The sequence below is a fragment of the Mustela nigripes genome, chromosome 1 (assembly GCF_022355385.1).
Source record: "Mustela nigripes isolate SB6536 chromosome 1, MUSNIG.SB6536, whole genome shotgun sequence".
NCBI classification, from domain to species: Eukaryota; Metazoa; Chordata; class Mammalia; order Carnivora; family Mustelidae; genus Mustela; species Mustela nigripes.
In genome coordinates, this window is record NC_081557.1 from 232668353 (window position 1) to 232695621 (window position 27269).

At 33.4% G+C, this 27269-nt stretch overlaps 2 pseudogenes; both read left to right on the forward strand.

Moving 5' to 3' along the window:
• The first annotated feature begins 7173 nt into the window (after nt 1–7173).
• LOC132000238 (putative high mobility group protein B1-like 1) lies at nt 7174–7902 on the forward strand (annotated as a pseudogene).
• Nucleotides 7903–15415: 7513 nt separating this feature from the next.
• Nucleotides 15416–16187, forward strand: LOC132015401 (large ribosomal subunit protein uL30-like; annotated as a pseudogene).
• The last annotated feature ends 11082 nt before the right edge of the window (nt 16188–27269 follow it).

Sequence of the window (27269 nt, forward strand, 5' to 3'; positions counted from 1 at the left end):
TTATATGAAAGCAAGCTTTGGCAAAAGGAAATCCAAAATCGAGTTCTTAAATCACCAGTTTCCTCTCTCACACTCAAAAGAAGATGAACTATATGATTAACCTAAAAAGATGGGCGTAAGTGTCACACATGGACGGACACAAAATCACCACCCACTTAAAACCAAGGCAATTGGATATAAAGGCCAAGGAAACAAACTTCCCTTCTCCCATACAATTATGAATCTACATTTCCAAAGATAATGTGAATCATAAAGCCAACTACATTCACTGATAATAAATAAGGGGGAAAAATTTTTTAATTTTAAATATAATAGCACATTTCAAATTTGAATGAAGGCAGTTTCTCCAAGACGGGTTCCATAGACACTACTAGTGAGACAATTTCAGACCTGATAAAATGTTTGTGAGCCCCTCTGTAGAACTGTGAAATGTACACAGTTTTACTATTTTTTTTTGATTGATAAGTAAAGTCAGAAAAATATACTTACCTACTTCTTTAGGCATTTCATTGCCATCAAAATATAACAAAAAGATGGAAATGGAAAATAGACATAAAAATAAAATTATCTATGAAATAGAAACACTGGCAAATTTTTGACTTAATCTGAATTGTGTATGCTAATGATGCTTTTTTAAAAAAGTGATTTGTATTTGTAACAGCTCTATATGGCTGTGAAGACAGACTGTCAATAGTAGAAAAAGAAATCTAAGCAATGGAATTCAGATGGTTCCCAAGAACATTAAAGGTAAGATATATGGTGCATTAAACTAACTTTTGCTTATAAAGAATTGATGCACATAAAGCTGGAAACCAAAAACTGCTACTTGACAAGGTCATTGAATAAATCTATGCAGATAGTACTCTGCACAAATTCAGAGGTCATCATTTGAATAAGCTATGATATAAATGACATCTCTGTAGTTGTGTGGTGTAAAAACTTACCAAATTAAAAAAAAATAATAATAACACAGAAACTGTCTGAGGAACCATATACCCTAGGCCTCTCTAACTTGGGGTTACAAAATATCACAACACTTTATTTTTATTACAGACTTATAATGGCTGAACCAAATGGACTAAATTCAACATAGCTAAAATCCGAGGTCTCTCCTAGCCATTTAAACAAGTATTTCTAGGGTCCCAGTTGTGTTCAAGATGAAATTCTCTTACATCATTTCATTGAATTCTCTGCATCTTGCCACAGTGACCTAACCTCAACTTCTGATATGTCTGATGAGATGGCCTGTCCACTCTCTTCAACCACAACTTCCATGCTGACTCCAGCTAGCATCTAGGACAAAAACTCAGTACATAGGAATCTTCCCATTTCCAATTTTCCATAGCCAAATTGGAACCAAAGTTGACTTGTACAAGGCTGAAGGTGAATAAATAATAAAAGGAGACTATAATAAGTTACTTGAAAACTACTGCCAAGGCCAGACATGTCCTGGCATCTCTTTGGTTTATATCAGCTCTGTAGTTTGGTGAGGATACCACCATTCTTCCCTTGACATCTAGAATCACAAAAATCTGAAAGATTGTCTTTCTGTTCTCCATTTCCTGTTCTACCCAGACCTGGACAGTAAGTTTCCCCCACATCTTTAAAAAACAAAAAACAAACAAACAACAACAACAACAAAAACCCCACAACAACAGCCACCAAAAATACTTCAGTAAACCAAGTGTCTTATTTGTCCAGGATGAGTGACATAGGAAATATCAAATCTCTTAGGGAAAAACCATATAAACCTAGCTCATAGGGATATTCTCTGGCCTCATTACCCCTAATGAAAATTAGAAAATAGTACAACATAGACACAATGGGAAATATGTCAGTATTAGCCATAATCTCTTGATTCAGGCCTGTATATTTATGATCACCATGTTTATTTTGTATTATGCAAAAAAAGTGCTAAACAATGATAATCACTTTTGGTACCCTCAAATAGATTTATGTCTTTATACTACTAAATACACTATAGTGAATAATATTAACTTGAAAAAATAAGAGGCAAATTGGACAAGCTGAAGCCCATTCAAGTTCAAGACTTCTATAAAGTTCAAGACTCTATAAAGACCTAAATGCTTAAATATCCTACATCCATAGCAACAAGGTTTGGGGTAAAATGTTAGGTAGGCCTAGTAAACAAAAAATGCAAAAGAATTCAATTCAATCTTTAGGCACTATCATCTTTAAGACAAAAGTTACATGAGTTTTCTATACTTTAAATTTAATTACCTAGGAAGGATTTGTTTCTCTTCTGAAACAATTCATGAAGTTCCTGTCATGTTAATTTCCAAAATGATATTTTTGGCATGCATTAAATATTTATTAAATGAATGCCAGTGAAGTACTTCTTTAAAATTATGAATGTTCCACTGACAAACAAATGGATAAAGAACACACACACACACACACACACACACACACACGGAATATCACTCAGCCATCAACAAGAATGAAATCTTGCCATTTGCAATGACGTAGATGGAACTAGAGGGTATTATGCTAAGCAAAATAAGTCAGTCAGAGAAAGACAAATACCACATTATTTCGCTCATATGTGGAATTTAAGATACAAACAGATGAACGTAGGGAAGGGAAGGAAAAATAATATAAGATGAAGATTAAGAGGGAGGCAAACCATAATAGACTCTTAACTATAGGTAACAAACAGAGTTGCTGGAGAGGAGGTGGGTGGGGGAATGGGGAAATTGAATGGCAGACATTGAGGAGAGCACTTGATATAATGAGCACTGGGTGTTACCTGCAACTGATGAACCACTAAATTCTACCTCTAAAAGTAATAAAAATAATAAAATAAAATTATGAATGTTAATGACAATTCTATCTAATTAAATGATCATAATGTGGGGTATAGGGAGATTTATCTCATGATGATAATCTCAAACATGGCATTATTGAAAGATCTGAGGAAATCTTTCTTAAGGTTTTGTTTTCTATTTATTATAAAGTCCATTTTTAACAACTTCCTTAATATTCACTTTGAATGTCTACACTATTTTAAACACTTGAGTGTTTGGATGAAGATAATCTCTGTGGCTTCTTTAGATGAAGATAATCTTCTGTGACTTCTTTGTTACTATATAGTAAAATCTGCTTCTGACTCAAGTTCTACTTTTTTTTTTTTAAGATTTTATTTATTCATTTGACACAGAGAGAGAGATAGTAAGAGATAGAGATAGAGAGACAGAGAGAGAGAGAGAGAGAGAGAGAGAGAGAGCTCACAGGCAGCGGGGAGAAGCAGAGGGAGGAGCAGGCTTCCTGCTGAGCAGGGAGCCCAATGCAGGACTCAATCACAGGACCCTGAAATCATGACATGAGCTGAAGTCAGAGGCTTAATCGACTGAACCACCCAGGTGTCCCTCAAGGTCTACTTTATGGCTCTTCCAGGTTGGGGTAGTACTTTAGTCATAGAAATGATCACTTTATACTTCTATTACTTATGCCTATCTGTATGCCCTACCACTAGATAGTTATAGTTAAGTGCTTATTTTCTTTACTTTTGTAGCATCCAGGGTGGGGGTAGTATGTAGAAGATAATGTTTGTAGAAAGTAAGAGTAGATGGATGGTTGACTGGAATCTTAATGGGACAAAAAAATTAGAAATAAAGGGAGTGATGTATTCAATTGTTCTTAGCAACAAGTTAAGGAACAAAATTCTAAAGCATCTAACATTTTCTAACCTTTTACTCTTCCATTCTTCAGCACAACCAAACTATTTACAATGATTTAAAATTATGATCTGACATTCACCTTTCATCATAAGAAGAAACTTTTCATGGAGTAATAATGGTCTTCAAGTGGATGGACTGATCTGATAGCTTTTACAAGAAAAAAAAAATTTTTTTCCTATTTCAGGCATCAAGGACTTGGCAGAACTAATACAAAAAGAAAAAAAAATAATGAGATTGAGCTTCTGCTTTTGTTTGTGAAATCCATATTTTATATTACAGTGGTTGCCAGGAGAGCTCTGAAGAGCTGACAAGCATTAAAAAATAATACATGTAACCTTCACAAGAGCCCTTCTCCAAGAATCCTTTCTTCTACACAAAGACATTATTAACTGTAGTTAATCTGAAATTGCAAAGATTGCAATAAGAAAGATAACTGTCAACATTTCTACTTCAGAAGCAATATTTCATTTTCCTATATTTAATCACATAATTTTAGGACCATATGGTGCATGAAAAGTTAAGAATGGGGATTGGCTGGAGAACTGCTCCTTCAAATATAACTTAGAGACCATATTTGGGCTGTTTTTGCCATAATCATCTCCAATGTTATATGCTACATACTAGGCTCTTATAGCTATGAAATTCTTAAATGTTAATCTTCATTGGTTATGTACCATGACATTTCTCATGAATGAGTGAGAAATATTATATGATATTAATTGTAAAACTTCTAGAGGAGTTTGAGAGTAAACAAGATGAAATTCTATAAAGTGAAAACGTCCTTATAGAAAATTGATATTTAAGAGGCTTGTGATCTCATATAATTAAGCCAGGACTTCAGATCCAAAACAATACAAGGAGTGTCACATGGCAGAGCTGAGCCTCTACATCAATCTTCCACTTTGTGTTTTCCTGGAAGTGATCTCCTGCTATTTTTTGGACTTTACCACTCCAATGTGGTACTTTACCACTCCAGTGATGACCCCAGCTGTTAGTGATGTATAGTATCTTTAACCCATCAGGTGTATACTCTCCTACAACATAAGATCCTCCAAAGATAAACTGTGACCAGTATAAATGGGGAGGACATCTCCTTGTCAACCTCTATGTCTTGCAACAAAGGATAAATTTTAAAAAGTAGTGGTGCCTGTGACCCACGATTGGATTGTTAATAATGAAAGGATTTTCTGCATGTTCTTCCTATGGACCTTTCTTCTTTACGGTTCAGTTAGAAGACTCTAGGACTCATCTCTGAGTTCTAATTTGAGACAAACACTGTGTAGTGCAATGAATGCCTTTTCCACTTCTTTCACTTTATATTTTCTTCCTCACTTGTGGTCATTCAGCTTCAGTTAGACTTTTGCCATCTTTCCAATGCCCACAGCAAGTTTGGGCTTCATTTTCACAATTGACAGCCTGTCTTGGAGACTGTGGCCTGTTCTGTTTGATAGGAAACTAACATATCAGCTAGGATTGATGAGTATATCAGATCTGGGGCAATATTATGAGGTTTTTATTTCTTCATACTTTTATCTAAAAATGAATTTTTGTGTGTTTTTCAGACTGAAGCTTTCTGTTTGAATGTACATGAATTCATATCAAGCAATCTCAGAAAAAGTTTCATGTTTAATTGTTAATTTTTCAAGTACTTATTCTGTTACACAATTGAGATTTCTTTTCTAATTTTGTAAATAAACTGCAGAAATACTCGTCAAAAGAAAAAAAATACACTGCCATTTGGAAAGAAAAGCTTAGGTCAAGTGCTTGAGTGTTTTCTAGCAGGTGGATATGTCATGTTGACCTACTAGTGGAATATATTATAAAAGATCTCTCTTAAAGGGGCCTGAGCAGCATATTCTAAATTCTATTATGTATTAATCTTGTGTCCATTTTTTAATCAGTCATTCTGATTCTCAGTTGCTTCATTTGTAAAATGAAGATATTAACCCCAGAGTATCTGACATACACAGTTATTAGAAATCATTAAGATCATCATAGATTAAAATGAAGTGTTATGTGATTCTGAAGTTTTGATTATTTTTCAGGTTCCTGAGCAATAAACGACATTATAATAGACACTTATTGTGGAATATGCTTAGTCCACCTCTTCTGTCAGCTATGCCTCCAAATTATATTCAGCAGAGTATAGAGGTTAATACATAGTCTCTGGAAACAGACAGTCTTCATTACAATTAAAGCTCCATCATTTAAAAACGTTGTAATTTTAGACATTTTTCCTATGGCATCTGTGTTTTAGCTTTGTGTTTTTTTCTTTTTAAAAAAGATTTTTTTTATTTATTTGACAGAGAGATCACAAGTAGGTAGAGAGGCAGGCAAAGGGGAAGGGGAAGCAAGCTCCCCACTGAGCAGAAAGCCCGATGCAGAGCTCAGTCCCAGGACCCTGAGATCACAACCAGAGCCTAAGGCAGAGGCTTAACCCACAGAGGCACCCAGCCACCCCTTAGTTTTGTTTTTATTTGTCTGTTTTTAGAGAAAGAGTGTGCAAGCAGAAGCAGGGAGGGACAGAGGGAAAGGGAGAGAAGAATCCCAAGCAGGCTCCATGCTGGGCATGGAGGGTTATATCCCACAACCCTTTGATCATGACCTGAGCGGAAATCAAGAGTTGGGTATTTAAGCAACTGAGCCACCCAGATGCCCCATTTTAGTTTCTTTATACATAAAATTGTATAATAGTAAAGAGAGTCTATATCATTGAAAGGCTTACACAAGAAAACACATAGAAAGTGCTTAAAACAGTGCCTAGTACACAGTTGTCAACAAATGCTAGCTATTATATCCTGTCCCTGTGTTTTCCTTCTGAAATCCTACTTTAAAAAAAAAAAAAAAAAAAGTTGATCAGATGAGATGTGGACACAAGAGCAAAAGGATCTAATTTTTTTCTTTGGCTTCAATTAGATTCCTGTAGTATGATTTCAATAAATTCTGTACTGGGAACTGTTTTTAAGCTAGTTCAAGGACTTTGCTCTTATTGAGAACTAAAGGAAACAAATCATATAGCTTGTATATTATTTAACTGTTTCAGCAATCCCTGTGTATAGTTCAGGGTACAACATGCAATTATATGGCAGTACTTTTTCCTCATGAGCTATTAATTAGTTCAATTTGGAATAGATGCTTCTAAAATGTCCATATTAGAAATCTATTCTACTAAAAAAAAAAAAAAATAGAAACACTTACCTTCTGGAAAACCAGACAGAGTAATATTGGTGAAATATTTAAAAAAAAAGGGGGGAACAAGATCATAACTTTTGCTTTTATTCATTATGAAGGTAATTTAATTAAAATTTTACGATGAGCAATTCTCAAGAGTGGAGAGAGTGAGGAGGCTGCATCTGGCTCCCACTTTCACAGCCATTGCAGTACATTGAGCTCCACAGAGACAGTGACAAGACAAGCAAGAGCCAGATGGGCACTGGGTGACTTTGTGCCTTACAGAAGAAAATAATTAAACATGGGCAGAGGAGAGCCTAAGAAGCTGAGAGGCAAAATGTCATTACATGCCTTCTTTGTGCAAACTTGCTGAGAGGAGCACAAGAAGCAGCACCCAGAAGTTTCTGTCAACTTCTCAGTTTTCAAAGAAGTGATCAGAGAAGTGGAAGACCATGTTTTTTAAAGAGAAAAGAACATTTGAAGACTTGACAAAGGTAGACAAAACTGATTATGAAAAAGAAATTAAAACTTACATGCCCCTACAGGGGGAAAAAAAAAGAAGTCTAAGGATCCCAGTGCACCCAAGCGGCTTCCTCCACCCTTTTTCTTGTTTTATTCTGAGTATTACCCCCAAAATCACAGGAGAATATCCCAGACTATCTATGGGTTATATGACAAAGAAACTGGGAGAAATGTAGAATAATATTGCTGTAGATAACGAGCAGCAATAGGATTAGAAGGCTGCTTAGCTGAAGGAAAAATGTGAAAAATATTGCTCATAGTGAGCCAAAGGGAAAGCCTGATGTGGGGGGAAAAAAAAAGTCATCAAGGCTGAAAAATAAAGACAAAGAAGGAAGAGGAAGAAAAGAAAGATAAAGAGCATGATTATGAGGAGGAAGATGAAGATAAAGAAAAAGATGATGATCATCATCATGATAAGTTGGTTCTAGTGCAGTTTTTCTTTTCCTATAAAGCATTTACCCACCCCCTATACAACTCACTTCATTTAAAGAAAAGAATTGAAATATAAGGCTGTGAAAATTTTGTTTTTAAACACTACAGTGTCTTTTTTGTATGTATAATTAATACACTATGAAATGTATCTTTTTTAGATAGTCCTGTCCTGGTAGTATTTTCAATAGCCACTAACCTTGCCTGGTACAGTATGGAGGTTGTAAATTGGTGTGGAAATTTAAAGCAGGTCTTCTTAGTGCACAACACAAATTAGTTATATATGCGGATGGCAGTTTTTCCATCTCTAGTTGTGTCTGATGCAGCTTACATGAAATAATTATTGTTCTGTTAAGACTACTGCATAATTGCAAAAAAAAAAAATTTTAGCCATTTCATTGGCACTCAGTATGCTTCTAAGTAAATGAGATTTTTGTATTAAATAAATAAATAAAATGAGCCATGCTCTCAAACAAAAAATAAAACACCAAAACTGATTCAAAATTTTTGAAGTTTGGACTTGAGCTTTTATATTTTGCATGGAAATTTAGGTTTTTAAAATTTTCCAGAAAAATGGCTATTCACCTTTTTGATTCAAATAGCTTAGTTTTAATTTATTAATAATTTCTTTTCCACTTAGGACTAATTATGTTAGTGTTATACCGATCATTGTATATATATGCGATTTCTTAAGCAATAGTTTTCTGGAATAAGCAGTGAAGACAGAAATACTGCAATATGATTGATTTATGTAAGAACAATGTTTAAAAATGTGATGATATTTTAAAATTACCTAATGCATCAATTTAATTTTATGCACAGGTTTCCATTTTTGTGAAAAATAATTGCACCAAATTGAAACACTTGTCAATAAAGAAATAAGCCATTTTATGAGTTGAGAAGATAATTTCTTCTCATTGGCTATATATTTAGTTATTATTCTTCCTATAAATTGCATTTGATCAAAAAAGGATTATGTGTGGTTTAATGTGTGTCAATTCTAAAGAGAAAAATTACTATAAATCTAATTCTTTTTTATTCTAATCATATTCAGAAATGTTTTTAAATAACTATTTTTGCTTATAGAAATATAGGAAAAAAGAGGTCCCCCACTTCTTTCAGATGCATAGAATCTAAAAATTTAAAAAAATGCATACTTTTAAAAAAATATGAAATAAAACAAAGAGAAAATATCCAATGATTTCTCTAAATGAAAGTAAAAAGACATGCTGGTAGTCTTTGTTCTTCTAAGATCCACTTGATGTTCATTGATTTGACTATATTTATGAGTTGCCTACTACAATCTAGGTACTGGGGTTGGCACTAGGGATAAAACAGAATAAAATAAAACAGAATAAAATAAAACAGCCTACTACTAAGGCTTCTGTGAGAAGAGATTTTAAGGCAAAAAAAAAAATCATTATTTACCTTGCCAGAAAGATGATCTGAGAACATCAAGAATTGATATCTAACAATCTAGAAAAGGATCAAACAAAACAAGCAGATGAATTTCCATTTATTAAAGAAATAATACTATAATGAAAGATGATGTAAAAGGTGCTAAGAAGGTAGATAATTTAGGAAGTAAGTTCTTATCACAAGAAAAAATTTTAATTATGTGTTATGATAGATGTTAACTGGACTTACAGTATTCATTTTGCAAAATATACAAATATTGAGTCATTATGTTGTACACCTGAAAGGAATGTTATCTGTCAATTATATCCCAATTTATTAAAAAAGATTAAAAATTGTAATCTGTCGTCATTGAATATAAGAGGAAATTCCTATATTCCAGCTACTTAGTACATGACTGTAACATTAAATTAATAGTAATTCTGAGTCACCACCAAAATAATTATTCTAAGTCATTGCCCAGTGGCTCCATTTGCTTTGAGAACATTTATTTAATTTTTACTGAGTGACTATTAGATACCAAGAACTATTCTAACAATGAGAATCAGCAGTGAAGTAAGCAAACAAAATCTATCTTCATGAAGTAAACATTCCAGTGCATTTAAAAAATGTACATAGTTTCAAAGTGGAGACATAGGAAGCCTTGAACTCACGTCCTCCACAGACACACTGAATCCATACCTACATGTACAACAAATTCTCCTGAAGAACTGAGGACTGACTAAAAAGCTTCTGTACAACAAAGGATAGAGGAACCACACAGAGAATGGCAGGAGAGACAGTGACATAGTAATGAATCTTAAAAGCAGCAAAAAAGAAACAAAAAGTTAACTACAAGGGAAAACCTTTAAGACCAGTAGTTGATTTTTCAGCAGAAATTTTGCAAGCTAGGAAAGTGGCATGATATATTCAAAGTGCTGAAAGAAAAACCTACAATCAAAACACTCTGTCAAGTTATCATTCAGAATTGAAGGAATGATAGAGTTTCCAAACCAACAAAAACTAAGAGTTCATTCCACTAAAACAACCTTATAAGAAATGTTAAGGAATAAAGAAAAAAGGGGAAAGGAAGAGGTCATAATTAGAAGAAAAATATGAAATGAAAGCATTTCACAAGTAAAAACAAATACATAATAAAGGTAGTAGATCACTTATAAAGCTAGTATGAATCTTTAAAGAGGGAAGTAATAAAATCAATTTTATCTAAAAAATTAGTGAAAGGACTCAAAAATAAAATATGTAAAATATGACAACATATACATAAAATAAAGAGAGAAAGATATAGTGCTTTTAGAATGTGTTAAAACTGAAGTGCCAGCAACTTAATATAGACTGCTATATATTTAGGATATTATACTTGAACCTAATGGTAATCACAAACCAAAAACAAAACAGATAAAAAAATAAAATAAAAAACAAAGAAATCCAGGGGCTCCTGGATGGCCCTGTCATTACATGTCTGCCTTTGGCTCAGGTCATAGTCCCAGGATCCTGAGATTGAGTCCGGAATTGGGGTTCCTGATCAGTGGGAAACCTGCTTCTCCTCTCCCACTCCCCCTGCTTGTGTTCTCTCTCTCTTGCTGTGTCTCTCTCTGTCAAATAAATAAATAAAATCTTAAAAAAAAAAAAAAAGAAAGAAATCCAAGCATAACACTAAAAGAAATCATCAATCATAAGGGATAGGATTAGGAAAAGAGGAACAGAGAAGTTCTACAAAACAACCAAAAAAAACAATGAAAAAAATGGTAATAAGTACCTACCTATCAATTATTACTTGAAATGTGAATAGTCTAGGGGCACATGGGTGGCTTAGTTGGTTAAGCATCTGCCTTGCACTCAGGACATGATCCCAAGGTCCTGGGATCAAGCTATGCATCAGGCTCCTTGCTCAGCAGTGAGTCTGCTTCTCCCTCTCCTTCTGTGATCTCTCTCACTCTCTCTCAAATAAATAAATAAAATCTTTAAAATATAAAAAGAAATGTAGATAGTCTAAGTGCTCTAATCAAATATTATAGTCACCTAATGAATTTTTTTTAAAGCATATCTCAATGTTGCTTACAAGAGGTGCACTTCAGACCTAAAGACAGGTATAAACTAAATGTAAGGAGATGAAAAAAATATGCCATGCAAATGGAAGTGTAAAAAAAAAAACAACTCAGGGTAGCAATACTTATATTAAATAGACTTTAGAACAAAGACTGTCACAAGAGACAAAGAAGACCGCTACATAGTGATAAAAGGATCAATCTGACAAGAGGATATGATAATTATAAGTATCTGTGCACCCAGTATGAAAGAAACTAAATACAAAAAAAAATTAACATTCATAAAGAGAAAAAACTGACAACAATATAGCAATAATAGAGGACTTCAACACTCCACTTACATCAATGGATAAGATACACTCAAAAATTCAATAAGGAAAGAATGGTATTAATGCACTATACCAATGGACTTTACAAATTATATACATATACATACACATATATAATTATATATATACATGTATATATATAATTTGTCTTTGTGCATATATTTTTTTGTGTGTATATATATATATGTGTGTGTGTGTATATACATATACATATTATTTTATCCAAAAACAGCAGAATACACATTCTTTTCAAGTAGATGTGGAACATTACTCAGGACAGAGCAAATGCTAGGCCACATAACAAGTCTCAGTATATTTTAAAAACCTGAAATCATATCAAAGATTTTTTTGACCAGAACATGGTGAAACTAGGAATTAATTACAAGGAAAAAATGAAAGAAAAAATCCCACAAACACATAGAGGTTAAACAACATACAACTAAACACCCAGTTGGTCAATGAAGAAATAAAGAGGAAATTAAGAAATAAATAAAGACAAATGAAAACAGAAGCACAATGATTCAAAATATTTGGAATGCAGCAAAAGCAGTTCTTTTTTTAAAATTTTTTTTTAATTTTTTATTTTATTTTATTTTATTTTTGACAGAGATCACAAGTAGATGGAGAGGCAGGCAGAGAGAGAGAGAAGCAGGCTCCCTGCTTGGCAGGGAGCCCCATGCGGGACTCGATCCCAGGACCCTGAGATCATGACCTGAGCCGAAGGCAGCAGCTTAACCCACTGAGCCACCCAGGCATCCAGCAAAAGCAGTTCTAAAAAAGGAAAGTTTATAATAATAGAGGCATACTTCAAGAAACTAGAAAACTCTTTTAAAAAATGATCTGATCTCATACCTAAAGGAACTAGAAAAATAAGAAAAAACAAAGCCCAAAATTAGTTGGTGGAAGAAAATAATGAAGATTAGAGTGGAAATAAATGAAATAGATGTTAAAAAAATAAAGATAGAAAGAAACTAAGAACTGTTTCTTGAGAGATAAAATTGATAAACCTTTAGCCAGATTCATCAGGAAAAGTGAGGACTCAAATAAATAAAATTAGAAATGAGTGAGGGGAAGTTACACCTGACACAACAAAAATTCAAAGAATTATAAGAGAATATTACCAAAAAATTATATGCCAACAAATTGGACAAGCTGGAAGAAATGGATAAATTTCTAGAAAGATACAATCTTTTGAAACTGAATCAGGAAGAAATAGAGAATCTGAACAGATTACTATTAATGAAGTTGAACTGTTAATCAAAAAAACTCCCATCAAACAAAAGTCTAGAACCAGATGGCTTCAGAGTGAATTCTACCAAACATTTTAAGAGTTAATACCCATTCTTCTCAAACTACTCCAAAAAATAGTAGGAAAACTTCCAAATTTATCTTCTGAGACCAATATTACCCTGATAATAAAACTGGACAATAATACAAGAAAAAAAAAAAAACTGTAGGCCAACATCCCTGATAAACACAGATGCAAAAATCTTCAACAATATATTAGCAAACCAATTTTAACAATACATTAAAAGGATCATTTACCAAAAGCAAATGGGATTTATTCCAAGGGTACAAATATGATTCATTATCCACAAACCAATCAGTGAGATACATCATATTAACAAAATTAAGGACAGAGACCATATGATCATCTCAATAGATGCAGAAAAAGCATATGATAAAATTCAATATCCACTTATGATTAAAAAAACCCCTCCCAAAATGGCTTTAGATGAACCATTCCTAAACATAATAAAACCTATATACAAAAACTCACAGTTTTAATGGTGAAAACTCAAATTTAACATACTAGTGGAAGTCCAAACCATAGAAATCAGACAAAGGGGGAAAAGCATCCAAATTGTTGAAGAAGTAAAATTGTCACTAATTTCATCTATCATAATGCTATATTTAGAAAATGCTATGGATTCTGTCAAAAAACCTAACAAACTAATGAACTAATAACTAATAATAATAATAACAAATTTCTACCTAATTCCTACCTAATATTAATAACCTGATAAACTAATAAATGAATTCAGTAAGGTTGCAGGATACAAAATTAATATACAGAAACCTGTTGCATTTCTTTTTTAAAAGATATATTTATTTATTTGAGAGAGAGAAAGAGCTGGGGGGTGCAGAGGGAGAGGAAGAGAAAGAATCTCAAGCAGAAGGAAACTCTTGCTGAGTGCAGATCCCATTGTGGGACTCGGTTTCATAACCCTGAGATCATGACCTGAGCTAAAATCAAGAGTTGGATGCTTAACTGACTGAACCACCCAGGAGGTTCCAGAAATCTGTTACATTTCTATGCACTAATAATAAACTAGCAGAAAGAGAAATAAAGAAAGTAATCCCATTTACAATTGCACCAGAAAGAATAAAATACCAAAAGAATAAGAAAGGAATAAGCTTAACCAAGTAGGTGAAAGACCTATATGCTGAAAACTATAAAACGCTGATGAAAAAGATTGAAGATGACACAAATGAAAAAATAAACAATGATCATGAACTTTAAGAATTAATATTTTTTAAAATGTTCATACTACCCAAAGTAATCTACAAATTCAATGCAATTTTTATCAAAATACCAACAGCATTTTTCACACAAGTAGAATAATCCTTAAATTTGTATGGACCCACAAAAGACTCTAAATAGTCAATGCAATCAAGAATGAAAACAGAACTGGAAGTATCATAATCACAGATTTCAAATATACTACAAATCTATATACTACAAATCTATAATAAAACAATATGGTACTGGAACAAAAACAGACATGTAGATCAATGAAACAAGATAGCACAGAAATACACCCACAATCATATGATCAATTAATCTACAACAAAGGTGGTAAAAATATACAATAGGGAAAAGACATTCTTTTTAATAAAGGGTGCTGGGAAAATTGGACTGCTACATGCAAAAGAATAAAACTGGACCACTTTCTTATACCATATACAAAAATAAACTAGAAATGGATGAAATCCTAAATATGATACATAAAGTCATACAAACATACAGGAAAACATAGGTAATAATCTCTTGGGCATCAGCCTTAGCAACATATTTATGGATAGGTCTCCTTAGACAAGGGAAACAAAAGTAAAAATAAATTATTTGAATTATACCAAAATAAAAAGCTTTTGCACAATAAAGGAAACTATCAACAAAATGAAAAGTCACCCTACAGAATAGGAGAAGAGATTTGCAAATGATATATCTGAAAAGGGGTTCATATCTAAAATATATAAATAACTCCTACAACTCCAAAGTAAAACTCCTAAAACACCAAAAACCCAACAGTCTAATTAGAAAGTGGCCAGAAGATATGAATAGACATTTTTCCAAAAAAGACATACAGTTGGCCAACAGACATGAAAAGTGGCTCAACATTACTAGTCATCAGGGAAATGCAAATCAAAACCACAATGAGATACTCACTCACACCAGTCAGAATGGCTAGTATTAAAAAGACAAGAAATAACAACTTGGTAAGGATATGGAGAAAAGGGAACGATGTGCACTCGTGGTGAGAATGTCAACTAGGGCATACACCATGGAAAACAGTTTGGAGGTTCATCAAAAGATTAAAAACAGAAATACCATACAATTCTGTAATCACTAATAAAATAAAATAAATACACTAATAAAGAAAATAAATTTACTAAGAAAGAAAATAAAAACGCTAATTCAAAAAGATATATACACCCCTGTTTAGTGCTGTATTATTTGCAATAACCAAGATATGGAAGCAACCCAGATGTCCGTCAAAAGATGAATGGATCGCGGCTGGAACCATGGAGGGTGCAGAGGAGAAGAAAAAGAAGGTTCCTGCCGTGCCAGAAATCCTTAAAAAGAAGCGAAGGAATTTCTCAGAGCTGAAGATCAAGCGTCTGAGGAAGAAGTTTGCTCAAAAGATGCTTCGAAAGGCAAGGAGGAAGCTTATCTATAAGAAGGCCAAGCATTACCACAAGGAGTACAGACAGATGTACCGGACCGAGATTCGGATGGCGAGGATGGTGAGAAAAGCTGGCAACTTCTATGTACCTGCAGAACCCAAATTGGCGTTTGTCATCAGGATCAGAGGCATCAATGGTGTGAGCCCAAAGGTTCGAAAGGTGTTGCAGCTCCTTCGCCTTCGTCAAATCTTTAATGGCACCTTTGTTAAGCTCAACAAGGCTTCAGTTAACATGTTAAGGATTGTGGAACCATATATAGCATGGGGGTACCCTAACCTGAAGTCAGTGAATGAATTGATCTACAAGCGTGGTTATGGCAAAATCAACAAAAACGAATTGCCCTGACAGATAACACATTGATTGCCCGATCTCTAGGTAAATATGGCATTATCTGCATGGAGGATCTGATTCACGAGATCTATACTGTTGGAAAACGTTTCAAAGAGGCAAACAACTTTTTATGGCCCTTCAAATTATCTTCTCCACGAGGGGGGATGAAGAAAAAGACCACCCATTTTGTGGAAGGTGGAGATGCTGGCAACAGGGAAGACCAGATCAATAGGCTTATTCGAAGAATGAATTAAAGTATCTACCATGATTATTTTTGTAATCAGGCCAGTTAATAAAGGACTACTCTCAAGTGGAAAAAAAAAAAAAAAGATGAATGGATCAAGAAGATGTGATACTCACACACTATAATGTAATATTGCTCAGCTGCAGTAAAGAATGAAATCTTGCCATTTGCAACAGTATAGATGGACCTAGAGGGTATTATGCTAAATGAAATTTCAGACTGCCAAAGACAAATACAATATGATTTCACTCATATGTGGATTCGAAAAAGAAAAAAAATGAACAAACAAAAAAACAAACCAGAAACAAATTTATAAATACAGAGAATAAACTAGTGGTTCCAGATAGGAGGAGATGAAAGATGGCCAAAATAGGTGAAGAGGATTAAAAGGTATAAACTTCTACTGATAAAATAAATAAGTCACAGGGATGGAAAGTATAGCATAGGGAAGATACTCATAATACTGTAATAATGTTGTATGTTAACAAGTGGTGGCTACACTTATTGTGATAAGCATTGCATAATATATAAATTGTTGAATTGTTATGCTGTATACTTGAAACTAACATAATATTGCATGCCACCTATGCTTCAATTATAAAAATTTAATAGTATATAGTATAATAGTATATAGCTGTTTTAATACGATAAAGAGTTTAATATATTTTAGCTGATATTACAAATACCTTGAGTTTTGCTTATCAAAAATTTTAAGTTGCTTATTTTTTTTGTCTAAGATATTAAGGATGTGCTTAATTTCTTTTAGGAATTTTAGCACAGCTTAAGTTAGTGGATTAAATGACAAATAAAAATGAATTTAACTACCAAATTTACATAATGCTTGAAGAGATTTACAATAACAAAGAAACACTGTATTTAAACTAGACATGTAAATTTAAGTAGGCAAGTCAAATATTTTGAAGCATTACTTCTTTGGCCTACTCAGTCTTACTCCTAAAACACTGCCCTCCACAACCACGTCCGTTGATTTGTTCCTTAATAAAACTCCATATTAATAGTTTTAAAAGTTCTTTGCTTTCTTATTAAATTTGCCAATCTCTAGAAACATATGTAGGGTTAGACATATATTCTTTTTTTGTAATTGTTAGTTTACTTTTGCTTTAATTTAAGATGCTATCAATGGAAAAGAAAATTCTTGAAATGTAGCAGAATATTTCAACATTTTCCCTTTTCAATACAAAAATAATTTGTCAGTGACTCAATACCATGTTCCCTAAACCATTACCTTTAATACCAATCATTCGCTATTGCCAGAAAGTAGATGTGAAAATATGATTGAAAAAGAACAACAGAGATTTCAGCAGGGTCTAATCTCTTGTGTCCTGTAAGTACTGACACTTCATTTTAAATACTACTTAGTGTAGGATACTTGTGTTACGAAATTCATATGTTGAAACCCTAATCCTCATGGTGATGGTATTTGGAGGTGGACATTTTGGAGGTCATTTGGTCATGAAGGTGGAACCTTCACAAATGGCAATTGTCCTTAATCCAAAAGAAAGTGATGATCTTTCCTTTGTCATGTAAGGATACAGAAAAAAAAATTGGTATTTCTAAACCAGGAGGAGAACTTCTTCATGACCCCAACCCAACCATGCTAGTAACCTTTTCTCAAGCTTCTAACCTTCAAAACTGTACCAATAAATAAATAAATAAATAAATAAAATAAGATAAAATAAAAACTTAAAAAAAAAATTAAAAAATCTATTTTAAGCCACCCAGTCTATGGTATTTTGTTTAAAAAGCCCAAACTGACTCAAGCAAGCTACTTTCCATTGTTCTTCTGTTCATATCATTCTTATTACCAAAACTGTATTTTAGAAACATGCTCACAAAATGTGTTAAGACTCTGGTTAAACATTCATTTTGACTCCCCCGCCCTTAATTATTATCTGTATGCACCCATATGTTGTGGGCTAAATTGTGCTCCCTCCCACCCCCCAAAATGTATATCTTGAATTCCTAAATTCTAGTACCTGAGAATGTAACTGTATTTGGGGATATAGTCTTTAAAGAGGCACTTAAGTTAAAATCAGGTCATTAAGATGGACTACTATTCCCATGACTGATGTCTTTATAATAAGACAAAACCTGGACACAGAGATGTACAGAAGGAAGACCACATGAGAACACAGGGAGAAGATGGTCACCTAGAAGCCAAGGAGAAAGTTCTCAGGAATAAACTGACCAAATCTACACCTGATCTGAAACCTTTAGTCTTTAGATTTTTGAAAAATTAATTCTGTTGTTTAAGCCACCAAGGATGTGAAACTTTGCTATGGTAGCCCTAGAAATATAATTCACTATTCATATATTGTTTTGTCTAGTCTGACATATGAGTTAGTCCATCCTCCCACTCAGGACTTTTCCTACAACCATAACTATGATGTCATTTCCTCTTATCTTCACCTAGAACGTTGTTAATGATCTTTACTTTCTACTTACTTCTTCCTTTCAATTTGTTTAATTTTTCTATCACCATGGTTGGATTCTCTCTTTCATTTTTTTATATCCTCCATTATTCAGAAGAGTAAACTATTTAATAACTTTCTCATTTCCTGTATATCTATCAACCTAATGAAGTCAGGATTATACACTAGCCCTCTATTTAATTTACTCTTTTATGGTGTTCAATGAGCTAATGGCTAAATCCAAAGGATATTCTTTAGTCTTAAACTTATTTTATCCTTTTGTTGTTTAGTACTCTCCCCTTAAAATTTTCCATGGTTACCATATTTTCTTTTTCCTCTTTGACCTAGTAATCTATTCTTCTTCACAGGAATCTATTCTTCACAGGCTCTTCATCTTTTCAGTGTTGGTATTACTCATGTTTCTTTGCCCATCTTCTCTATCTTTGATATTATATTCTTAGGTAATTTCAACCATTTGATGATTTAATTGATGGCCAAGACCATCAATATGTTAATGATTCTTTCATCCCTATCATTTGCCCTCACCTTCCCTATCATATTCATTTGCTTATTATGTGCCTTGTACCACTAGGTAGGAATTCATCTTTTATTTTCCTCTGTGCCTATCCCAGTGTTCTATCAAGTAGCAATTCTACCATCCCATTCATCGTCTAAACTAGAATACTGGGAGTCAGCTTCTATTAACATAAGAAATCATAGTGTTTGCTTATTGGTGAGCACATAGTAAATAGCATGTGCTTTAAAATGTTTATTGTCTCAGTAGCACCTGGTACAAAGCTTTAAATGTAGAAGTTTCTCAGTAAAATCTCGTTAGATTTCCCTTTCCAAAGTCTTTGGGAACATCCTACAAAATGCGGACAGAGTAAGAGAAAGATAATATGGGAAGGTGATGGGACATTTGAGGAGAAAAAAAAATTAAGCATTCAGATAACTGAATTATATATATACAGGCAACATTTTAAAACTTTTCATATTTGAAAATTTAAGAAATTGAATTTTTTTTTCCTGCTGCCTTAGGAATCAGACATCCTGAATATTGTGAATAATGAATACTTTCCCTCTCAATTTCAGAATACAAGAGGTAGAGAAGAATTTGTAATGTTTCAAATAATTACACTGAGCAAATGTAGTTAAGTGTTGTAATTTCATTTTGTTTGAAGTATTATAACAGTAAGAAAGGCCAAAGTAGCTGTACAATGCAATGTCACAATGCAAGGTCAAAGCCTTCACTTTTAAAGTTTATGACATGTCTAAATAGAAATGCTAAATTCCTAGTAAATTTATAAACATTAAGTGTATCATTGTTTAAAATAAAGATATTTAATAACTGTTTAATAACAGCTAAATATTTTCCAAGTTAATCTTTTTGTAGTGTATCAAATACATTTCTATAGCCTTTATAGAACATGCTCCTCTTGCTGAGGGAATTCTATGGTTAATAAACCATGAAACTGTGAGTTAATTAAACACTAAATCTCACTAAACTCACTGTTTTATTGGCAGCTGTAATCTAGATTATATCAGATGATACCAAGTAACTTTCTGGGGATTAAGTAATTTACTGAATATTAATATGTTAATATTAAGTAACTTACTGAAGATTAATATGTTAGATCACTGTTTAAAATTTATAGTGAATTAATTTATTTTCTGACTTCTGCACTCTACCCCACCTCATTAACCATCCTCGCAATAGTAGCAGAGAGGACTGCCACATACAGTTACCTATATTATGTAAAGAAAAACTTTGGAAATTTCAAGGAAATACTTGAAAATGAAGGAAACCAGAATATGCCACCCCAAAATATGTCACAAAATTATTTTGAGCTGAAGGAAATTAAGAAGCAGTGAATACAGAAAAAATTCCACGCTTTCTGCATGAAGGCAAGAAATACATTCTTCTTTTACTGGAAATAGACCCTTATTAGTCCAGAGATGATACAAGGGGAATCTGTAAATAAACTTTGTTAACCTAACCTTTATCTTCCTAGTTAAGGAAAACAAAGACTACCTAGTCCTGGCTAGGAATCTCCTAACCCAAACTTCTTTGTCTTGTCAATTCTTCATAAATTACTCTTTCTTTATTTAAAGGTATAAAAGCTTCCTGCTCTGGTCATTCATTCAGTTATTTATCCTGTGAAGGCTCCTCAGATATAAAAAAAAATTCAAAAACATTTGCATGCTTTTCTCTTGTCTTTGTCAGTTTACTAATATTGAGACTCAACCAAGGGCCCAAAGAGGATAAAGGAAAACTTCTCTCTTCCATAATTTTTTATACATATACAGAATAATCTTTAAAGTATGGACATTGGGAAAAAGTGGAACAAAGTCCAAGAACTGGCTCTAGAATGCATTTACTGTATTATCAATGCAGCATACTTAGGCTATTTAAGTCTATTTCATCATCTGATAAATGGATATATTAGCAGTACCTATTTCATAAGTGTGTTTGGAAAGTAAACATAGTGATACCAATTATCATTTCTGTGTGAGGCACCAACCCGAGAGAAGGCATAGCTTCATGACAAAACATGGGTAATGTAGAGAAAGTGTCCCACCAGCAAGAAGATTCAAGAAAAAAATGTAGTTTTGGTGCTTGAAGAGTCTAACAAACAGCAAGGCTTCCTTCCATATGAGTTTATTTATGGACAAAGAACAAGAACAGATGGTAAGCAGTAGTCAGATTTATGTCTCAGAGATTTTGAATTTCATGTTGTGCAGCAAAGTGGGGTTTCCACTTTTTAGCTCTAGAATTAGCCATCCTCTGCTAGAGAGTTGCATGCTTACTATATAACATATATGACGTAAAGGAGAAAATCTGGGATTCCCAGGAAGGCTGAGTTCACAAAGAACAGGAGGTGAGCTTTCATGGTACAGTGTTTTTTTTCAACTTCCCATACATCTAAGTCACTTCTCTTTCTGAAGGAGAAAGAAAAAGACCTTATAGAAGAGAGTCCATAGTATTAATCTAAAGGAAAATCTCTCACATGGACAGACAATTAAGAATGAGTGATAGTTAGGAAAACTAACGTGTAACTATAGGGGATTAACATATTACTAGATACTAGAACATGGGGCCTATTCTAATCCAGTGTGATTCGCAAAATATATTAGAAACTTTAATCTTTGTATAAAAAATTTTTGGTAAGAAATGATATGGCACATATAACTTTATAAGTCCCTTACCTTGTCTTCAAAAAACAACTTCTTTTAGTTTTATTATAGTGAGGTATCCTGACATCATGGAAAAAAATTTAGAACCAGAACTTGAGTTGCAATTATGAACCAACCACTTAATTACAGGATGAATCTGGGAAAATTGCTTAATGCCATTGAGCCACAATGTCTTCACCTGTGAACTAAGGACTATAGCTCCAGAATGGGTATTATAAAGATTAAAAGAGATATATAACATAAAATTGTATTTGATTCTTACTCCACCTCCCCAAATATAGTAACAATTGCTAACAAAAATCTAATGTAATTATCATAGCACTTACTAATACAGATAAGAGGACAAAGGAATATCCAGGAATTCAGAAAACCAAAGAGGTGAAGTCTTCATGACCTTTTCTTGTTTCTCCTACTATTCTTTGAAGACTTCTTTATACTTATTTACTCAAACATTATAAAGGATGTCAATAACCAATAGTTTTTATTTCGAGTACCTTCAGCTTGGGAATGCAATTGCTAATTCTCATATAAAGATTGTATTTAAATTGAATATGATGAATTAAAATCAAGTATACCTACTGGGCAAAGTTTCTGTTATCTTTAAGCAAAAGATATTTACTCTAGCCAGTTTAAATAAAAATGAAATTTGTTAACTACCAGAGCTCTTTCTTAATTCTAAAAAGGAGCTAAAAAATAAATATGAGAGAAGGCAAGATCCTTTGAACTACGAACATTGGTACCAGGAATTCATGGGTCTTAACCTGGAAAGCAGCTGTTAATATGATTCAGCTACAATGGTTCTCAGCCTGCGGTGACAGACTTGTCCTAAGTGCCTATCCATTGTCAGTCAACTTACTGCTATGATGATAACATCAGACTGCCATTGCTAACCCCATGAGAAGGGATTGGGAAAGAAAGCAATACCCAGAGAAATAAGAGAAAAAGGAAAAAGAAACTTAATCCAACAAAGCAAGAAAATTGAGGGTAAAGAAAAAAAGCAGAAAATATGATACAAATAGGAAACCCATATAAAAATGAAAAAGAAATATTGGCAATCACAACAAATATAAACAGGCCAAACTTTTTGGTTATAATACACTTATCATCCAATTTGATTAGAAAATTATTCCAGGAATAGGTTGTTTAAATGAGATAAACATAAACCATGAAAGGCTGAAAATCAAAGGGAAGAAAATTATATCAAGCAATAATAATGAAAAGAAAGCTAATAGCTATGCTAGTATTATTCAAAGTAGATTTTACGTGCAAATGCCTTGCTAAAGATAGAAAGGGTCACAAGAGAACAATAGAATTTCCAGCTGACTAGGGTAATAAGCTGGTTGTAACTTTGTACTTACATTATAACATAATCTCAATATGTACAAAACAAAGATTGACTAATACACTATCATAAAAGGTGATTTTAATATACTACCCTTAGCAAATGATAAATCAAGCAAATAAAATCAGTGACAATAAGAATGATTTGAACAGCATAATTAATAACCTTTATAAACAAATGGACATAATGATATATATCTGATTTTGGAATTGACTTAGATGAAAAGGCAAATTCATAGTTAAAGACCTAAAAGTAAGAGGTAAAATAAAATTCTAGTATTTAGGAGTACATTGAAAACATCAGAATTTATTAGAAGTGAACACTGTTGGGGTGCCTTGGTGGCTCAGTCGGTTAAACATCTGTCTTCAGCTCAGGTCATGATCCTCTGGTCCTGGTATGGAGCCCCTCACTGGGCTCCCTGCTCTGCAAGGAGTCTACTTCTCCCTCTCCCCTGTCTGCAGCTCCCCCTGTTTGTGCTTTCTCTCTTTCTGTCAAATAAATAAATAAAAGCTTAAAAAAAAAAAAAGAAATGAACATTGTCCATTAAAAGAGTCAGTGAACCTGATGATCGTTTGTAGGTTAGCAGCTGTTATCTAGGTTTTAACAATTTCCCTCTTTATCACCCTAAAAGTCACTGAGAATCATTTCTAATAATTTCTAAATGAGTTCGTAATGATCAGACTCAATGCTTTACTCTACCTGAAAAGATGGTCAGATGCATAAGAGGTATACACACTGTAAGGCTATCATCATCACAGCATCACCCAAGCCAATGATTCTTAATTCTAACATTGAAATTGCCTAAAGATATCTAAAATAATAGGTGGTGGGTATTATAGAGGGCACGGATTGCATGGAGCACTGGTTGTGGTGCAAAAATAATGAATACTGTTATGCTGAAAATAAAAAATAAATTAAAAAAATAGAATATGTGTGTCTATATCCCAATAAGATTCTAATTTAACTCATCTGGTTTGAAGACCAAATTTTAGTGTTTTTTAAAGCAACAAATGTAACTTTAGCGTGTATTTAGAATTGATAGCCACTGTTCCACAGGTAGTCCAAAAAATTTTAATGAAGACTGGACACTTTCAAACTGCAACAAATTGAAATAGTGAATTCTGAAATAAAATGTTTTGTCATCTTAAAACATGGCATCTTATGGTTTGCACTAACTGATCAGAGCATCATTTTTGAAATTATAATTTTAAAAACAGCCAATTCAACACCAGGTACTTTCCTTGGCAGGCAAATAAATAAATAAATAAATAAAAATTATACACAACTCACATAAAACTTCAGAAAACAATTTGGATCTACTCATTGCAAATGGCAATGGAATTGCCAAACCATGCGCCACACAGAAAAATACATAATTGGCAATGTCTGTGTATGCTTCAGAAGGGGATGTGCTTAAATTCAGCTTTCTTTTCTTTTTCTAGTTCAATTTTTATCTAACTTTTCTCCCAAAAGAAATGACTGGTACTAACATTATTTATTTATTTAAATTTTTGTGACTTTATTCTTTAACTTTATGGAGGAATAACTGACAAATATAATTGTATATATATTAAAGTATATGACATATATACCTATATACATATGTATTGTAGAATGATAATCAAGATTGAGACAATCAGGACATCCATTACCTTATATAGTTACCATAGTTAATGTATGTGTGGGTGGGTGCTAAGAATGCTTATGATCTACAACTTTTTAATTTGACCTTTCACTTTAGAAAGAGGTGTCTGGTTCCTGAAACATGGAATGCTTTAATGTGACTGTTCTCTGTGGGGGAATTTGGGGTTTCAAAGAATTCAAAACCAGCTTTTCCCTTGTGAAACATGTAATGATTTGCTGTGAGAAGGTCATCATTTGTCTAAAACTTATTTGGTAGGGAGCTAGAATCAAATTCTTCTAAAGACGAACTGTTTCCTTTGTTTGTTTGTTTTAGATGGCCTATCCAACTCTCCTATTTGTTTTTATATTAAGATTAATTTTACTTATTTTTTAACTTAACCATTCTCTTAAGATTAATTTTAAATAAAAATGAAACATTATCAGTTTATATTAAGAGCAATGGGAAGAGCAGATACAAGAAGAATGTTGTCAGCATGAACAAATTATTTCAAAAGGATATTTCTTAGGAGATACAGGTGGGATATGTGTGTGCATGTATGTGTGTATAAGCATTTAGACATGGCTATTTTAACTCAAATATAAAATGAAGCTAAAACAAGGAAATAAATGAAGAATAAGGTCAGTATGTTCATAAATACAATCAGATATAGTCATAAGTTCTCATATGTTAACTCACATTAAGTGGTCAATGACAGGTCAAATGAAAGCTAGGAAAATTATTTCTGCCCCATTCTACAGTAACCACCAATGAATTAAGGCAAATGATAAACTTGTATGGAGGTACCAATGACAGGCACTTTGAATAGAGCACAGTTAATTTCTACATTCAAGATCCAGGAATTGGTGAAGTAAAATTATGATTAGAAATTTAGTGAAACTTGGTAAAATTCTAATAAAGATTACTTATAGTAATATGGCATATTATGTGTTTGAATCCTTGAAAAATATCAATTAACTGTACTAGTTTTAATATTCTCAGATAACCCCTCTTTTTTTTTTTTTTAAAGATTTTATTTATTTACTTGAGAGAAAGACAGTGAGAGAGAGCATGAACAAGGAGAAGGTCAGAGAGAGAAGCAGACTCCCCATGGAGCTGGGAGTCCGATGCGGGACTCGATTCCGGGACTCCAGGATCATGACCTGAGCCGAAGTCAGTCGTCCAACCAACTGAGCCACCCAGGCGTCCCAACCCCTCTTTTAACACTTAAAATTTTAAGATATTTAGCAAAGTATGGCCTATATTTTAAATACTTAAATCCAGGAAGGACATGATTATTTTTGATTAGGTCAACCTGTGCCTTTACCTTCTTAGAGCAGAAGGAAGCATTCAGAATCAATATCCAGACTGTACCAGTTAGAAAGTGAGAGCTAACTGCTATTTTGGTGTAAGACTCCTACTTGTAAGGACCATTCATCTATTTCTCAGGAGTAGTCAACTATTTGAAAAATACAATTAAAGCAACTATATCTTCAAATAGGAGGAATTTTAAACTATCACTTTGAAAAATATTGGAGGTGGTTAAAAGATGTTACTAGGAAATTGGTATTTGCCAAAGGGTGGAAATACAGATAGAAAACATTGCCTAAAAGGATACCCTAAAGTGACTTCAAAGTTGTTTAAGCTAGGATTTAAATGGTTCATTACACAGCATTCTCTTCTATTTAGTTCTGAAAAGTTAAATGGAGACAAAGGGGTAGAGAGAAAAAAAATCTCATCTTTGTTAACAATAAATAGTATATTGGAGAAGATTCCTTTGTGTCTGAAACTGAAGTGGATTCATTAATACTATAGCTCAGATCAAGGAAGACTTGCACTTCAGTCTCAGCCAGTATTAAACAACAGAAGCTATGTAAAAGCTGGCTTCTATAAAACTATGGAATAGAGGAGAAAATAATCACACATAGCAGTCTGCGTTTAGTACCAGCAATGGGCTGGAAGAAGGGATCAGGTCCTGGGTGCAGCTCACCCACCAAGAAAACAGGGAACTAAACAGGGAGAGTACCTTGCAGTTTGGTGCTAGTGCATTTCTGGCAAATGCCTGGTATGACTCCACCCAAGAGTAGCCCCAGACTGGCCCACTAACAACATAAGGGCCAAACTCTGTCCACAAAAGGCAAAGGTAGCCATTGCAGATGGCTGTACTAAAGGCAAATGCAGCTCAGTCACAACAGTACGGTGCGTATAACATACATAGGAGACATACATGAAGTGCCAGTTCTGGTAAAAAGAACATTACCCCACAGGACACCATAGGACCTCTTCATTAGGCCATTTCTTTCAAGAGCAGGAGATGTAGCTTCCTTTCCTAATACATAGAAATAGACACAAAGTTAAGCAAAGTGAGGAAACAGACAAATATGCCACAAATGAAAGAACAGGACAAAATGACAGCAAGAAAGTGAAATGAAATGGGGATAAGTGAGGAAACAGACAAATATGCCACAAATGAAAGAACAGGACAAAATGACAGCAAGAAAGTGAAATGAAATGGGGATAAGT